Genomic DNA, 15,489 nt, shown 5'->3' with positions numbered 1-15,489 from the left:
TTATCATCTACCATCCGTCCCGGGTGTGTGCCCAACTCCTGAACAAGGAAAGGGAACAAGAAAAACACACTGAACCCCAAATACATAGGGTCTCTGTGTATGGCTCTGTTGAAGAAGGTAGTCCAAGTTTGGTTTTCAGACTTGATCTAGATGATTTTTAAGATCTCTCCCAATTCTGTGTTAGGAAATTTAGCCTTTTGCTCTGCCCTCTCTTCACATCCCACACTCAGCTGGTTGGCAGTTCGTGCTGACTCTGTCTCAGCAAGGCCCCCGGGATCCTGCCCACTGTTCCATCTCCCCTGCTACTGCCCTGTTTCCTCTCACCTAGAAAATCCCAGTAACCAGCTAACTAGATTCCTCGCTTTCAACCCCCTCCTGTTCCCAATCCATCCTTCACTCTGCCTGTCACCCACAGGCTTTCACTCGCCACTTTTGAGGATCTTCTCTCCTCTAGGTTGTGAGTTCTCCAGGGTGGGCACTCTGCTCCCAGGCACCTGTGCGTTCCTCAGTGGCCCTGAGAAGGGCAGTCTGTGCTTTCTGGCTACTTCTGCAATGCCTCCTTTGCACACCTCTCCTTTTCCTTCAGGCCCACGTTCTGGACTAAAGCTCAACCCTTGAACTCTCAATCAAGAGAGCACTGCTCTTCTGTCTAAATTCCAGAGGACAGCAGTCCAAAGTCCTACCTCCTATTACAATCAAAATGGCCAAGTGGGAAGATTAGGAAGATCTGCCTCCCAGTGGATCAGTAATGACCGGCAAGGATGCGAAGCCATGCGGAGGACTAATCGGCATTTCTTGCTTAGGACTGTAGATTGGGCTTGTTTGGCCTGGCTTCCACCAGAAGGGCAAAGAGCCCTGACTTCTGCAATCTTCACTACCCATCACAAAGTAATCGGCACCTCAGGACTGTGTTGCGGAGTGACAGTCTTGACCTCTACTTTAGGGAAGAAGCCCCAGTCAGAGATGCTTCACCTCAACATCTTAAAACGTCTTACTGGTACCCTGATCTCATTGTAAGACCAACCTAAATTACCTTGGGCCAGAATATAACAACGTCGCCATACCAGTGAGGGTGCATTCAGCTGGAAAGGGAACTAGCAGTGGCTTAACCCATGAAGTCTAGACAATAGTTTCTTCATAAGACCTAAGGGAGGTAATCCCAGGTTGTTGGGCAGCTCAACAAAGTCGTCCACTACCATCAAAGGTCATCCTCAGCGGAATGGAAGTCATCCCCAGTTCAGCTCATCCCTTTCACTGACGCAAGGAGGCTGCAGCAACTCTAAGCTGCTCATCCCCAAGTGACATGGTTCAACAGAGCAAGGAAAGATGCAGGAGTGAAACAAAGAGTATAAATAAATTTTAAACGTTTAAAGGCTTCTTTTTCCTCCTGTGACTGTCTTAATTTCTCAAGGGAAAACATGTTTCCCAGAGAACCTCAGCAGATTCTCCCTTATATCTCATTGGCCAGAAGTGGGTCATGTGCTCATCCTCAACCAATCACTGGACAGAGGAAGTGGAAACTCCCCCAACCCCTCCCCTGAGGGAGGGAGGAGCCTACCCCAACCGAAGGAAAAAGGGGATGGTTTTTGAGTTGGGAACTGACAGTATTTGCCCCACTGCCACTCAGCTGACTCCTTCTCTGATGCTGTAACATGTTTAAGTATCCCTGGCCCTCAGCCCTGCTGCTCCCTGACACCTGCCCCGTTCCTCCTAGCAGACTCACTACCAGATCCATGTAACTGCATTGCCTGCCTCCATTTCTTCACCTCCTCACCACTCCTCAGCTCTACAGAAGTCTGGCTTTTGTCTCATTCACTCTCCATCTACTTCTTATCTTAGCTCACTCCCTCAGTTAGATCTCTCTGCTGTATTTGACACTCTGCACAATCCTTTTTTGTTTTTGTTTTTTTTTTAATTGAAGTATAGTCAGTTACAATGTGTCCATTTCTGGTGTACAGCACAATGTCTCAGTCATGCATGTACATACATATATTCCTTTTCATATTCTTTTCATTACAGTTTACTACAAGATATTGAATATAGTTCCCTGTGCTATGCAGAAGATGCACTATCCTTTCTTCCTCAGAACTCCCTCTTACCTTGATTCTCGGGGCATCACATTCTGCCCTTCTACATCCCTGCCCACTCCTTCTCTGTTTCTTTCAATGTTAGGGTGTTCTGGGGTTCCTTCTTTGACTCTTTGCTAACCATGCTCTACTACCTCTCAGGTTTCAACCACCAGCTAACTCTATACTCATGTCTCCCACATCTGCAAATCCAGCCCAAATAGTTCTCTGGAGAACATACCCAACCATATTGAACTTCCATTACTCAGAATTCCCAGACACTTTAAATTCATCATCCACAAAACAGATTTCATCATCTATACACACACACACACACAGAGCATCATTCTGCTGCTCAAAAAAGGCACCATTATCTATCTGGTTGCCAAAAGCTGAAGCTAGTAGTCAATTTTGACTCCTAACTGTCTCTTATCCCCAGTATTCAATCAATTACCAATTCCTGCTAATCCCACTTCCCACTGTTTCCTTCCTTCCATCCCCAAGCCACTGCCCTGCTAGAGGCACTCACCATCTTCCCCCTGGATTATGACGCTAGCCTTCTAACTGGTGTCTGGTCTTCCCATTTCTAAACCATTACCCCAAAATTATCCCAATAATGTTTTTTTAAATGCAAATCTGATCACTTTATTCCAAGGCTTCAGAATCATTCTTTGGCTCCCAGGGCCTAGAGAAACGGGCCACAAACTCCCTCATAGAGCACGTGGAGCTCTTGACATCTTGGCCTCAAGGTCATGAGCATTATTTTTAGAAGTTTCGCCTGTAAGTGTTGTGTAAGTTAGATTGAAGAGGGGATGAATGGTGATGAGATTATTCTAAAATAGTTTTTAAATCTCTAGCATCAGGTTTGCAGCTTTTGTAAGCCCACATTGCCCCCAGACTCCTTGAATATACATAGTAACCAATGAATATTTATTGATTTGAAGTGTGTTACTTTCTGTTTGGTTTTAGCTTTAAACTACCTAACATAAAATTCCTAGGTCGAAGAGGCCATAATACTCAGCTAGATCACTGAATTTCCACAAATGACTTACTCGACGGCCTTATCTTAAAATCTGGAGGTAAGATTAAGTGTGCCAAATCATTGGAATGCAGGGGTGGATGAAAGACTGACAGGATGTGGTTACTATTAAAACCTGGTGCCCGTAGTAAGCCCTATGTCCTCTGTCCCAGAGAAATGGAGCCAGGTGCTCAGATTTGGAAAGAGTAAAATATGTGAGAGTTTAATTTAAAGGGTGAGAGGAGGTGCCTGTGTGGGTGATTGTGCCTGGGGGTGAGTAGAAGGAGAGAAAACACGTAACATGAGAAGATAAATCACAACAACCATATCCAATAAAACAGAAATTGGGAGGCTCAATTTCAGATAAGGGCAAAGTAACATTCCCCTTTCACACGTGCTCAATATTAGAATCCCAGCTTTCAAAGGTTGATCTCAGAGCTCAGACAGTGGAGAAGATGCTCTTTCTCAGGCTCTGACAAAAACGAAGCCAACGAGAAAAGAACTAGAATCAAAAGGGAGAGAAGGTCATTTCTGGAAGTGCATCTGCGAGATTCTCTAGTAGGTGGGAAAAAAAGAACTTGCATAATTGAACTTCCACCTCCTCTAAGGTAAACTGCCTCATATATGTTGCCTCATTCAAGCCTCACACCATAAGGTGAGAATTACTCCCACTTGTGACTTAACAAAGAAAAACCTAGCCACATACTCAGTAAGGGACAGAGCCAGTCCTTGAACCCAGGGACTTGGGTTCTGACCCCAAAGCACATGCCTTGTCATCTCCCAATGACCATGGGCAGCTATGCAGTCTCCTTTCCAGGGATAGCAAGCCATCTGTTCAGACTTATTCATTCATTAAACAAATGTTTATTTTGTGCCCATTCTGTGTCAAACACAGAGCGAAGCTACAGGTTAACTGTGGTTCTGCTTTGGAGGCAGGGGTATCCAAAGGACTCCTACAGCTCTCTTCTGGCTACAGAATTCAGCAATTGTAGGAAACCGAGGCAGCCGCAGCCCCATTCTCTGCTGTTGTCAGTATCTGATGAATTCCCATGGGAGAAGGGGCCAGAACATGGTGGACATGACTTTTCTGCCCAGGCTGGGAAGAACAGAAGAAATTTAGTGGTCAAACTGAACTCCAGCAGTCTTTCCCAGTGTCCAGGGTTAAAAAGAGGCCCAGTACAGAGTTTCTTCTGGGGATCATGAAAAAGTTCTGGAGATGGATAGTGGTGATTGTTGCACAACATTATCAATGTCCTTTAATGCCTCAGAATTATACACTAAAAAATGGTTAACAAGGTGTATTTCATGGTGTGTACATCTTGCCAGAACACAAAAAGTTTTAAAGTGCACTTAGCCAAATGAATTCTCAAAAATAATTTGAAACACGCTATTCAGCACTGCTCCCAAATGTACATGTATCCAAAGAATTGACTGTTCAGAGCATTCACACACTCAGTTCATTTTAGTTTTGAGCTATCAGTACAAAAAGGAAGGAAGGAAGGGAATAGCACCAAAAGCTCCATCAATTTGGCAAAAGCTCCATTAATTTAGCATAAGTTCCATTAATTTACACGTGGAAAGAGTCAAAACCATAGCTGAAGCATTGAATTTGTTCTTCTGGCCTGTTTCCGACCGATACCATCCAGTGTCTGATAGATGGTGTTACAGTGCACTTTTTAAAAATGTCCAGTAAGGTGCCCAAAAATAAATGTAAATCATAAAGACTAACTGACAAAAGCAACAACAAAATAGATCCAGGACTTTGTCCTTCCAGCCTGAGTGCCACAATCACCGGGTCACTCTGTCCTTCCCTGGCAGACAGCCCTGGGCAGCTGGAAAAGGTGACTTCCTGACCAGGGCGCGAGGCGCCTGGCGGCCACGAGGGGCTAAACCATGGAGGGTGTCTCAGGTCCAGGCAGAGTGACAGTGATGCCGGCTTCCAACGGGGAAGACCACCCCAGCAGTGTGACTAACTGGGTGCCAGGACCAGGAAGTGCCGACCCCGCAACCCCCGCTTCCCGGTACACACGGGTTGCGACTGCCCACCCGCAACACTGGGGCAGGCAGCGGCCTCCCCGGGGGGCAGGCAGGACCTCTATCATCTCCACATTACAAATGTGGAAACAGACAGGCTTGACTAGTGATACTCAAACAGGTAGTTTCTTTTCCTCCATTGGAACCAGGCTGCGATTCATGGCATAGCTCCAGTGCTTTTCCCCCTGTAACGTGTCAATCCGTGAAACTGAAAGAAGACCCTGGCTAGCGGCCACAGCTGCAGTCAGGAGAAAGAGAAGGAGGCTAGAGGGACTCAAGCTCGGAGTCACAGCCATCTTTTTGAGGGGGAGCCGTGGACCAAGGTACGGGGTGAAGAAGCGGCTCCTGCGTAACTTTATTCCTGCATTCACCACCAGAGGGGGCAGTTGCTCCACATCGGTGGTCCCTGCGATGAGAGAAGGTAGGTACTCGCTAAAGGTGAGACCCCTAAGGCCCGAAGGGTCATTTTAGCTCTCCCTTGCCCCAGTGATGCCTGCATTTACTTAGCAAACGTCACCCTATAAGGACGGTACTGCAGGGATCATCTTGTCCTAGGCAGCTGGCTGTCTCCCCACTGTTAAAGAGCTCCAGAAATAGACTCCGGCACCTCACTTGGCTGTGTCATAGGGCTCCGAGTGCCGGCTGCTGGCTGCCCACAGTCGTGGAGACAGGAGCCAGGTGAGGGCAGATAAACTCCTCCAGGCGGGGCGACAGTGCATCAGCCCTGCAGAGGGCCCTGCTGTCATCCTCTGGGCACCTCGCAGACCAGGCCTGAGAGCAATAGTTAGACCCTTGGCCTGTGAGTCCTAAGGTCGGACCCCCTTAATCTGCCTCTTGGGCTCCTTACTCTAAGAGACACCCTACCCTTTGTGGGGGTGAGTTTGGGCTCACAAGACAACCCATTTAGAATCAACTCCCACCCCTTTTTGCCCCCAATGCATCTGTCTTTGCTTCATTCCATCTGGTGTCCTCAGAGGAATGGCTAATTAAATTGAAAAGAGCTGGCCTATTTTTGGTGTTTTTTCAGCTAAGACCTGAAGGAATAGCCACAAACTTTGGAAAGAACCACAGGGAAATGGAAAAGCTCTGGGGTTGGCTGGTTGTTCTAGGGTTGGCAGGTCCTAAGTCCCATAGGCTGGCTGTTCTAGTTAAGGTTCCATCCCATCCCTGGGTCATCAAATGTGGGGATGGCATAAAAAGTGGAAGAAGGGGAGAGTGGCCTCCGGGTATTCTCATCCCACGTTGCCTAGAAGAAGAAGCAAGCTCATTTATTTGGCTTATTTGTTGCAAAGTCAGAGCAGCAACAGTTTGCAAATAACCATTGTTCTCTGCAGAAAAAAGGCAGGAGTAGGGGAGGGTGCAGGGCTGGGGGTGGGATGTGGGGTGGGGGCAGGGGAGGGAGCAGAAGTCTGCATCCCAATGTCACATTCCTTTACTTGCATTTGAACAACTACTGTTTCCTTCCAGAAAATTACTTTCTTTCCCAAAAGAAAACTCATCATGTCACTCTGTGTTAAAACATCCTTTGGTTCCTTATTTGTCTGCTTAACTGACAAAATCCTTAATGGTACTCAATGTCCCTTTAAACCGGCCCAAACCTTTTTCACCAGATTCAATTCCTGCCATCCTAGGCTCTAGCCATCCTAAATTTTTCACCATCCCTTTTCACCTCTTGCTGCCTCTACACACTTCAAGACCTCCGCCAGGAATTCCTTTCTCAACCTAGCAAATTCTACTCATTAATGGACTTGCAGGGCAAATATTACCTCTCTGAAGCCTTTTTTTTTTTTTTTTTTAACACCTCCAGGAATTAGTCACTCTCTCTGCTGTGCTTACCAGGAACTTGGATCATGTCTCCATGACACCTCCTTTCAAGCACATTTCAATAACTTTTTACATCTCTGTTTTATATAAAAGATGAGCTCTTAAGGGCGAGGAGTGTGTTTAATTCACCCCTATGGCCCATCTTCCCAGCATGAAGCCCAGTGAATTGTTACTGATAAATTGCCTGATGAATTAGGACATCACTGTTGGAGGTGGAGAAACCTGTCCTCCAGAGACCCTGAGGTGGGGAATAGGCAGTTTGGCAGATTGATCCTTCCCAGGGATGGTGAGAAGTAACATGTGGACTCAGACAGCCCCAGTCAGGTAGGTGTCTTTGGCCATGGCTGTGATGTAACATCTCAGGGATGGAAGACCTGAAACTTGACGCTGGGCCCAGATCTAGTTGCCACGTGGCATTCCGCTACCAGGAAGGAAATCCCTCCCGGCCCTTTCCTCACCTGTCATCCAAGCCCCATCTCACATTCCCACTTCTCATTCAAGGAGGCTTCCCCTAACACTCCTGCTCCTGACTCCCCTGGCAGGAGCACCCAGTTCTTGAAGTTTTACACTTGGTGGACAGTGCAGTGCTGGTACGTTTGATGTTCAAAAACTGTTTATTGAGCGGGGAGGGTATAGCTCAAGTGGAAGAGTGAATGCTTAGCATACACAAGGTCCTGGGTTCAATCCCCAGTACCTCCTCTAAAACTAAACAAGTAAACCTAATTATTCCCCACGCCCTGCCAAATAAATAAATAAAAACAATTACTCTCCCCCTATTAAAAAAAAGTTTATTGATGCGATGAAATTACCTTATGGATTATGGGGACTGTTGCACGACCGTGCCCCGCTGGTCCCACTCCTCAGCCTTCTCCACCATGTTCTGTGCCCCGGGAAGTTGGCCTTTGGGTACTGCACCAACCAAAACCTCTTGTCCTCTGGCTTTCGGCTAGGGTTGGCCAGTGGAGGCATGGGAGTAAGAGGAGATGACAGCATATTTGTCCCTTTGGTTCCTCCTTGCTGGCCAGGGCATGGCAGGGCCTGCCTTCCTCTCTCCTGCAGCCTCGTCCACAGCCATGCTCTCCAAGGTGGCAGCCACCAGCACTCCCTTCTCTTGGCCATGTGGCTATGCCTGGTGTGTTTCACTGTCCCTTAATAGTTTCCTGTCACTTTGTCCCCATTTTGTAAGTAGCCTCTTTGTCAGACTCTCCCCAGTTACTCCATTTTGTGTGAGGATTAGACCCCATATCCACAGGAACATTTTTATGCCCTCACGTCCAGCTCCGGGCCTGCCAGGGTCCTCCCGGGGCCTGCTCTACACTGGTGCCTGAGGGTGGCTCAGAACTGAATGTATTAACCACACTTCAGGAACTTAGATGTTTCTGCTTATGTCCCCATCCCCATCAATTTCATAAATTTTCCAGCCAGAGGAAATGGGCATCTGTCTCCAGTCCTAAGGGAAATCTCCATGGAGTTTGGAGTTACAGAAGACTTCTTCAAATCACAAACAGTCCCTATATGTTCACTGTTTTTCTGGATCAGTTAGATATGTGAACTTGGAATGGTTTTTGGGGAGGATGGTGCGGGGATCCCAGTTTCCCCCTTGAACAAAAAACCATCTAGTCAATAATAATCTCCAGAGCTGTGAGTCTTCCCCGCCTCCCCTGCCCCCCCAGCCGGCACCCTGTTCAGGCTCCTTGAGGTCAGGCTTCCCGGGACCTGCAGTGGCCCCGGTTCTCTTTGGCCTCCCTGTTCCACAGCAGCATGTGGTCCTGCCGAGAGTTAGTGCCGGCTCCTGGTGGTCCCCGCCCAGGCTGCTCTCCAGCCACCCCACTGAGTGAGCAGGTGCCCCTGGGCTAGCACACGTCCAAGCATCACACACGAGGTGTTTTTCTCACCAGAAGGGTCTCAGCAACATGAGCTTCCTGGCTTAAGTTTCCCCACCATTTCAGCGAACCCAGATCTGAACACGGCAGTCTGGAGCTCGCTCAATCATTTCACCTAGTTCCAGGACTTCAGGAAAAAGATCAGTTCCAGAGTAAAAACTCTTCTCCCGGGAGCCCCGTTTGCCTACATGCTGCCCTAGTTTGCCTAGAGGGTCCTGAGAGCCAGATCTGAAACCTGCTGCCTGAGGGGAAACTGAGACCTGGAGAGATGCCACCACCAGCGTGCACCTGTGTCACCAGAGAGGGCAGGGTGGACGGGAGGAGGGTGCGGGGTCAGGGCACTGCTTAGGGTAGACGGATGCTGACGTTCTGAGCTGGGAGGGTAGGAGGTGGGGCAGGAATGCAGGCAGGGACAAAGCTACTGGAAAGAAGAGATACGCAGCTGGGGGTGGGGGGTGTAGGTGGGGGTGTACGCACACACTCGGGGCAAGGGGTGAGCTGGAAACAACGGCTTTGGCCATATTAAGACTTGGCTCTGGAACTTTCGCCAAGCTTTTCTTCCTTCAACTCCTTGGTCCCCACTGCCCTCACCCGACTTCTCACCCTGTCCCAGTGCCACGACCTGGGGACTGATGGTTTTGCCTGGGGTCGAGTCCCCCTGGCTGGCTCTCTCCCTGGCCCGGATTGCCCCTTCCCACTGCTCCTCCCTGACTGCCCCAGCCCCACGAAGAAGAGCTGGCACCCTCGCCCACACAGCTCCTCATGCCAGATGAGACACTTGAGCCGAGAGATTACCGGAGCTCTTTTTAACCAGCCTCGGCTCATGTGACTGGCCGGCATCCAGGCAGACATACGCAGCCCAGCCCTCCAGGCAGAGCACACAGCACTGTTTATTTCCTGCTGGGTTCTCCTCCGGCAGAGCTGGCAGGGTGGGGCTTTTTCATTGTATTTAAGCCTCAGCTGGCGCCACTGACTTGCCACAGCCTCAGCCTTTGCCCCCTTCCCAACCCCATTGGTAAAAATAACCCCCCCACATTGGCACCTTTGGGGAGCTGGATGGGGACGGGGAAGGAGGGCTGCTGGGAATACCATGTCAACACTGCCCGGAGGCGGGGTGTTGAATGGGGCACGTTTTTTTGATAGCAGGGGAGCGGCTGGTTCCAAACCTGGGCTCTGCTACTAACCAAAGGGAGAAGGGTGTTTGGGCTCTCCAGCTGGGGCCTCAGTCTCCTGCTTTCGCAGTTGGGAAGAGGCTGGGCACCGTTCACCCGTGATCTCTGAGGCAGGAGGCACTGGAGATAATGGGGAGTCAGTGGGGGAAAAGGTCATGCACAGGGCAGTCGGCGCAAAAATCCCTCTGCTGGCCTCCACTCCTACCCTTCGTCCTGTTTTTCCTTTTTTGTGGGCTCCTAGGGCACCTCGTCTGTGTCTACCGTCATATGTATCCCGTTTTATGTCACTTCTTCCCCGGAATTTAACTTTCTACTGAACTTTGAGAGCAAGTACAAACATACAAGTGTGAATCGCCCAGCACAGCGCCTGGCAGGGAAGACACGGGGCATTTACTGAAAGATGAAGAGAAGACGGGCGGGCAGGCAGGCCGAGAGCGTGGGGGTGGGGCCTGCCGCCTGCTGGGGGAGCCCCTGTAGAGCCGGCAGCTGGGGACGGGGAGAGGATGCTCCCGAGCCCCAGGGATTCTGGCCGTTGTTCCCAGCCCGGCTTCTGACTTTACAAACTGTCACTCTGTGGTCAGGGAGACCACAGCCTTGGCACCTCCTCCAGCCCCAGCCCCACCCAGGCTTTCCCCGCGAAAGCTGCTCCAATTTCCCCTGGACAAAGCCGACTTTAAGGCTGGGAGCACAACAAGAACGAGGGATTACGGTCTCTGAAACGCAGCTGCCTAGGGCCAGGCTGGGGTAGCAGAGGTGGCACGAGTGACACGGCAGTTGGGAAACAGTTGTCCCCGCAGGAAGCCTCGCTGTGCAGCCCTTGACCCTTATTCTAGCAGGATGAGGGGGAAGCACCTGCGGTCCCCCAGAGAGGTCCGGAGCCTTTTTCCTCCCCCTCAGGCTGCTTTGCCTGGAAATCTCTCTGACATTTTTAAAGCAGAGAGTGACTTTGGGTTCCAGCGAGAGGAAAGGGATGAAGCGGGTTTACCGAGAGGGGCCTGGCACCAGGACCATGTGGGACAGCTGCTCAAAAACCGCAGGAAAGGATCTTAGGGATGAACTTCTGAATCCATCCCATGCATTCACCTCGGTCTCGGGCTCAGACCGGGTTTGATGATGGGACAGAAATAAACAATGTTGATTTAGCAACCGGAGAAAACAGCAACGTAAGGCAGCTCTTTGCAGAGGGAAATAAAGCAGAGAGCAGGAGGAGAGGTCGGAAAGCCTGGCGCCTGCTGCTTCCCCCTCCCCCATGGTTGCTTTGGATGGCAAAGTCGAAACAGAATTGATGTATGAGGAGGGGCCAGCAGAAGTCAAACTCCCAATCAGAAATCATGTCGGAGAAACCCCAAGGCTGACCCCGTCTCATCTTCAAGGTCAGAAACAAAGGGAAGTGACAGCCAAGGAGCCAGTGGCTGGCGTGTCTCCCACATCTTTTCATTTCTACCATCTTTTCTCCTCCACCTCCAGCTCAGACTCCAACTCTCGGCAGACTCGGAACACTCTCTTCTGAAACAACTTCCTCTTCCCACCCCATTCACTTGCAGATTTTACACGAATTTTAAAACCAGACTGGAGTGTACATAACTTGGCGTTTTCTCTAAACCCACTGCCTGGTCTGCAGTGCTGCGGCCGCCGCTCCCCATCTCTGACAAATGGCACTCGGGTGCTTTTTTGTTTCATTTTGTTTTGTTTTGTTTCAACACATGGCAGTTGCTCAGTAAGCCACTGTTGAAAGAATGAATGCACCAAGAAAGGCCTGTACAGACAGGCTTCAGAAGGGCAGAGGTGAGGGTGGCTCGGGCCAGGGCTCCGCCCCAGGGGTGACTGGGAATTCTCCGCGGTGCAAAGGCAGGGCTGGGCAGCCTCTGCCAACACGCAGGGTGCGTCGTGCCCAGGCTCACGCAATGGCAAGGTCAAGACCAGCCCTTGGCCTTGGCACCGTCTAGCTGCAGTCACTTCACGTTTCTGCCTTGGGACTGAAATGCCTTCCCGGATATTGAAAAGCAATCACGACACTCCTAGAGCGCTCGTTGCCCTTCGCTGCCTTTTCCAAGCTCTGATACCTTTTGCCTTAAATGGTACAAAAAGCCATGGGGATGTCCTGCCCTGGGGTGTATTAGAGCCTGGCGAAATTTGAACAGCTACGTTGAAGGCTGATATTCTTCTAACTTCTCTCCGGCTTGTAGTTTCCCCACCCGCAGTTCGTTTCTCTAACGTGCAGCTGCTTTGTATGAGTACAGGAAGGTCCTTTTCTAGTTTTAAGCCAGGCTCATAAGACAGGAATCCTTTTCAGGAATCCGGGGGACAATTCAAGCGGCTGAAGGCAGTCCTTCGGTGTCCGCTCAGCTCCCGTTGCCAGGGCAGTGAGGGCTCAGGGCCAGATCAGAAGCAGGCAGGAGCTAAGGTGCCCGAGGGCCACCAAGAACATTCTTTCCCTCTCCAGTTGCTCAGTTCCCTCAAGCTTTTAGTTGCCCACAGACAGAAACCACTGAAACTTCCCAAATAAGCTGCATTCCTTGAGCCACTTGCCAGACTTCATCCTTAAGCTAAGCTCGGGCCCCAGGAGGGTAAATGTGTTAACTCCTGATAGGACTGTTGACAGTTCGGGCTCCTGAGAAGACAGCATCCCTTGGTACCACACATGTGCCCCACCTCCCTTCTTTACAATGCCAGAGCTTACAGATGGACACTCTGGGAACCACAAGGATATTACAGGCTGAATTTCTACAAGGCTGTTTCTCATCCCCCTCCTTTCCCCATCCCAGTGTTTTCTTTTTCGAGCCTTTTCTTTCTCTATCGTTGTCATGAAGTTAAGAGAGGCTGCACGTGCAGCACACCCCTGACAGTCCCAGGATGGGTCCTGACCCACCACCCTGGGACCACTTCGGAGTATAGCACTCAGGGCCCGCTGGCAAAGTTCTCAGCCTTGGTTTTGAAACAATCATGAGATGCTGAAAAATTCTCAAAGCAATTTTTATTTTTTAAAAAACAGATACCCAAAAACAACCACCACCACCACCACTGACTCATCCATGCCAAGCTGCTCTTTCCAGAGGAAGTGTGTCAGCAGATTCAAGTGAACAATGATGGAATCCCGTGATACCAAATGATTCAAACCTGAGGCTTTAGAGGCTGACATTCTGAGCTGAAATAGCCACAGGTCACTGTCTGGCCTGATGACGGGGGTTGGGGGTGGGGGTGCGGGGGTGTAGTCCTTTCTTTTAGTTTCTTTCTTTTTAGCTTATTTTTTAGGTAGCAGAAGAGGTGAGAATCTTTTGAGTCAACGGCCAGGCTTCTCTTGTTATAGAAAAATTATGAAAGTCTAGGCTTGACTAGGTGGTTGGTGAGCTATATTAAGAATCACATCCTTTCTTTCAAAGTCTAGACGATATATTTGTAGCTCTGGCTTATCTCAGGGGTTATGGCTCTCAAGCACCAGAGATTTTCTAGTCCTTACATGGATGGGTTCACTGTGGCTCTTAAAAATTTTTCCCACTGAAATCAGCGGGCATGATTTGACAGACACTTGGAAAGGGTTACCCCTAATCACATTCTGGTTGCCAGTCAGGTTTGGAAGTAAATTCTTTTAAAATCTTGGGCTTTAGGAAGTACAGGTTCAAGATGAAATGGGTATTAAAAACATTATTTGAGGAGGTGGAGAGTATAGCTCAGTGGCAGAGTCCAGGCTTCGCATGCACAAGGTCCTGGGTTTATTCCCCATACCTCTATTAAAATAAATAAATAAAAACGTAATTACATCTCCCCAAAAAACAAAAACAAAAATATTTTTTGAAATTGAGAGGCTGGTCCCTGGCAGAGGACAACGCTTCCTTGATTTGCCTGCCCCTGGCTTCGCCCCTCTGTTTGGAGGACTCCAGGCTGTTCAGTCAGGGACGCCTGCAATTGCTCTCGGTATAGTAAGTTACACGGCTCTACAGACAGGTCACCTCCAGCGAGACTGAAGAGGTGGAGGAGGGCGTGTCCTGGCAATTCCACCTGCTTTAAAGGACAAGTACTCATCCTTCATTCTCAAAGGAGAAAATGCATCACAGGCAGAGTCTGGAACAATCGTTGCCACTTTTCCAACTTCTGTGTCGATGACATTGAACAACAGATGCAAGAGAAGTAATTAAAAATAAAAGAGAAAGAGTTTTCCATGATTCACTGAAGCAGTGGGAGTTTTCTGTTAGTCAGGAAAGCTTAGAACCACTTACCAGCTGCTTCCTAAAAGTCAGCATTTATGTTTAATGATGTCTAGTTAGGAACTAAGCAAAACAAAGTGTCTCAACATGATCAGTTGCTACAGATCCAAACTGTTCACAGTTGATATTTTTGTTTAATCTTTTGTTTTGTTGTTTTGATCACGCAAGAAACCCCATTCTTAATAGAATAAATGTCATGAAAACTAAAATATAATGACATTAGCCAGCTAACCTGTCTGTTCCAAGTCCCTCTTCAGTAAAGCATATGCTACTATGGTCGGAAGTCAATTTCCTCTGGGACAGGAGATCCAGGCTAGATTCTCTCCTCTTTCGCGGAGCCCATGTGGGACAGAAGCAGAATCTTTACATCACAGTTAAATCATGGTTTCGTTTTCCTTTTCATTATCATCAAGGTGTCAAATACTGGACCAGAAGAAAGTGGCCTCATATAACCCTTCTCCAATGATCCCTTGCTCAAAAAGAGATCGGAGATTGAGTATGTAGGTCAACTTAAAATGAGAGGTGAGCACGTTCCTGATACATGGAGGAAGCCGAACCCCCACGGTGGGCACGTGCTCAGCATCACAGCTGGGTAGTTCAGAGCTTCATGAAGACATGCGCCTGCCCATTTGAAGCTTGCATTCTAATGTAAGGAGAAATCGCGAGAGCCCATGATGAGTGAACAGATCGATCACTGTGAGGGCAAAAGGTAAAAAAGATGGACTCTAATAAGACAAGCAAGTATTAGCTGGATTAGCCAGTTTTCCATGTGGAAAGAAAGCATGATTTTAGGCATGAAATAAAACAAAAATTCCGAGCCAGCTCTTCACCCTGTCAATAACAATGTGGAAACTCAGTAGATTTTGTCAATTTAAAAATCAATGAAAGGACGCAAGCAACTTGACCTTTGTCATTGAAATGACAAGAATGGCTACAGAACAATCCAGTAACCGTGAGGAAGACAGTCTGAATCTCTGTACTGACTCTGATCCAATTTGGTCACTCAGTGCTAAGTCTGGGCAGCGATCCAAGCAAAAATTTGACTGCCGTTGAAAAAAGGGAGCACAGGGTGACAGCTTCTAAAAACTACAATTGTCCCTAAACTTGAAATGCACTCAGTAAACCTCCCCACATCCACCTGGCACAGCCACGTTTTAAAGCAGCCCACTCTCCCTAGACTTGAACCGGCGCACAGAAGACAAGCATGCCAACTTGAATGACTCTGCTCTGCGTCACCCTGCAGGTTGCCAAATTTAGGCAGAAACACATCCATTCACCTTCCGAGAGCTT

The sequence above is a fragment of the Camelus ferus genome, chromosome 23, assembly GCF_009834535.1.
Source record: "Camelus ferus isolate YT-003-E chromosome 23, BCGSAC_Cfer_1.0, whole genome shotgun sequence".
Taxonomy (NCBI): domain Eukaryota; kingdom Metazoa; phylum Chordata; class Mammalia; order Artiodactyla; family Camelidae; genus Camelus; species Camelus ferus.
Note: the sequence above shows the minus strand (reverse complement) of the source record.